Consider the following 3,301-nt stretch of genomic DNA (forward strand, 5'->3'; position numbering starts at 1 on the left):
GAGCAGCGGACCTGTCGGTTATTCTCAGAGTCTCTGTCCTGCACGTTAATGATGCCCACCTCTGTACCAGGTGACACGTTCTCAGGTATGGGGTTGGTCAGAGATTTCAGATATATCACTGGAGCGTTGTCATTTACATCCACAATTTCAATGATTAAGGTTGCGTATGAGGCCAACCCCAAACCGTCTTTAGCGCTAATCTGCATTTCATACGATGATTCCTTTTCATAATCAATAGCTCCAGCCACTTTAACTTCTCCAGTTTTGGGGCTCAGAGAAAAAATGTGATTTTCATCTGAAACATGGTCAAATCCAAAAGTAACTTCACCATTCACTCCTTCATCTGCATCACTTGCACTCACTGTCAGAACAACAATATCCAGAGGAGAGTTTTCAGGCAGACTTGCTTTATACACAGTTTCAGTAAACACTGGTACATTATCATTAGCATCCAGGACAGTGACGTGTATGACTACAGTACCTGATCTCTGAGGAGAGCCGCCATCGAATGCGATAAGCAAAAGCTCAATCTCTCTCGTATCCTCTCTGTCTAACTCTTTGTCCAAAACTAATTCACCATATTTCCGTCCACTGCCCTTTGATTTTACGTTTAGTTTGAAATTATCATTTTGCTGAAGTGAGTAACTCTGCACGGCATTTTCTCCGATGTCGCCATCGTGCGCTTCATCAAGGAGAAAACTCGCACCTTTATCTGCCGATTCCCGTATTTCGATTTTCAGTGATTCCTCTTTAAACTGTGGTGAATTATCGTTGATATCTTGAACGCGGATGTTAACACGATGCAGTTCTAAAGGATTCTCCAATACCAGCTCCTGTTTAACAACACACGATGCCTTTTTACCACAAAGCCCTTCTCGGTCTATCCTCTCTTGAACAATCAGCTCTCCGGTGTTCAGATTCACGCTGCAATACTTCACACTGTTGTCCTCTGTATCGATACGAGCCTTGCGAGCAGACAGTCTCCCCAAATCAAGTCCCAGATCCTTTGCGATATTTCCAATTACAGATCCACGTTTCATCTCCTCCGGGATAGAATAGCTCACGTCTCCATTGACGGGGAGGAGGACATGAAAAACAAAAGCAAGGCCGCAGTGCAGCGCAAATGTACAGTATCCCATAGTTACGGCAAAAAAGAAGACGCAGACGTTAAGAATATCGCCAAGACGGTGAAATATATCAACGATCCACTACAAAACTGCAAGACTGAAGACATACACGAAGCGGTTTTTGTCAACTGCACAACATCAGCAGAATCAGGCACTGAATTCGCTGGCGCACAAGGGTGGAGAATGATTGTAGCTTCGCGTTTACTGGTACACACTGACACCATGAGTATCCGGTGAGGTATAACAAGGCAGTTTCTTTTTCTTTTTTTTTTTTGGCATATTTAACAGATACAACCTTTTAGGGGGGGATATTTTTGGCATTATCTTACAATGACTGATGAGAAAATATATAATACAGTTGACTAAGCTGGGATGGAGAACAGTAATTTCAAAGTTCAATTGTTTGAAATGTGTCTCTGTTTCCAAACAGCTTTGCCAAAGCACATAAACTGTTCGTTGTCTGATGTTAAAAGGAGCCACATACATGCTAAATCCCTGTTGATTTTTCTTTTCTTTTTTTTAAAACTGCACAAGCTGCATTACTACTTCTGTCACAAAATCCTTTATCAGCCATCACTGAAAAGAAAAGAATATATTCTTGGGATCTGCACCTTCTGCAAATTCACACCTGATTGGTGAGAAGTGAGCAAGCACAACAAAGAGAAATGTGAACTTTCTTCACATATACCTTATTTTGTTTGCAACAGGAAACAGTATTAATGAAGTATTTTGCAAAATTAAAGCATGTGAAAAAGCGTTCTTGCTGTCGGAGTAAAGTTGGGTGCCAAAAAAATGGAAATGTACTGCTGCAGTTCAGTCACCAAGGTTGAACCTACAATACCATGACTGATTGTTAAAGCATGTGATTAAAACTAGTGTGTGCTGTCACAAGTATCACAAGCTGTTTTAAATTGGAAGTTAATATACTGCAATGAAAGGTCAATTTGGGCTAAAGATACTGTTGCAAGAATTTCACTTAAGAGCCTGAGCAGAAGAAAATATAATTGAACACTTAAACATCAGTAACACAGGACCGTTTTTCAGAAACCGTTCTGTAGGCTGCGATTCATTTTTGACAATATTTAACTCTGAAGTCCAGCAACCCTTTAAACATTTTGACTGTGATTAATAATTTACAAAAATGTCAATGAAATAGACTTAGAATGTAATTTGTTTGGACATAACAGTAAAAATACATCCAATATAATACTATCAAACTGCCACCGTAAAACCGAAGTATTTTTTCAGACTGCTCGGTGAACACATTGCTGCACCCTCTTGCATTTAAAAGGCATAATTTTTTGTAATGTAAGGTGTCTGGTAAAAAAGTATAACTGCTCAGCAAAAACATATTGTCAAAAAACAAAAAAGTAAACACAAAATCACATAGAAAAAAAACCCTGAACAACCACACACTATTGAATGTGAAGGAAACTACGTCCTCGGTTGTCTTTGATGATAACCTCTGATTGTATTATTTTGACAAAAACTTTTATCTCTGACTTTATATGAATCAAGAGCTGATGAATTAGAAGAGCTGTGGCCAAAAGGTTGGGTTAATGAGATTTTTTATTTATTTTTTTTAATTAAAAAGGCACTTTAAAAAAAATCCCTAAGTAAAGCTCATGACATTAAAATGTTTATATTGTAGACAACAATAACTGTTTTTTGTTTGTTCGTTTCTTAATTAAGTGAAAACAAAATGTTTATAGGTAAACATAAGTTTAAAAAAAAAAATCTGTATGCAGCTGTAGGTTTTTATCTTTCCCGTTGCAAATGAGTTGTGTACTGTGTATAGACTTAGAAAGCTTCCGAAATATATATCTGTAGAAAATAAGTCAAAACAAGATCAATCTATAACGTCTTAAGCTGCCAGACTCAAACACATTAATATCAAAAATACTAACAAAGAAAAAAAAAGATATATTTTAAAAATACTATGATCATGGCAAAATAATAGAAAAAATGACGTGAGATTCATAATAATACGAAAACATAAAAGACAACCCAATCTAAAAGCACATGAGGAGTAAAACTGTTCCAAAGCAAGCACAGAGGAGCATATGACTGAATTCGAAAATGGGTCCCTTTATAAAAAAGAGGAACACAATGGCACACAGATGGAAGGCAATGCCCCTTTCAAGACCGGGCGAGTGGATTTATTGACACGAAAA

At 37.5% G+C, this 3,301-nt stretch overlaps 1 protein-coding gene across 1 annotated transcript in view; it reads right to left on the reverse strand.

Moving 5' to 3' along the window:
* Positions 1 to 3,301, reverse strand: part of LOC103373956 (protocadherin beta-16-like) — a 63,053-nt gene that overhangs the window by 15,167 nt on the left and 44,585 nt on the right. The window lies entirely within an intron of this gene.

The sequence above is a fragment of the Stegastes partitus genome, unplaced genomic scaffold (genome assembly GCF_000690725.1).
Source record: "Stegastes partitus isolate 25-593 unplaced genomic scaffold, Stegastes_partitus-1.0.2 Scaffold2105, whole genome shotgun sequence".
NCBI classification, from domain to species: Eukaryota; Metazoa; Chordata; class Actinopteri; family Pomacentridae; genus Stegastes; species Stegastes partitus.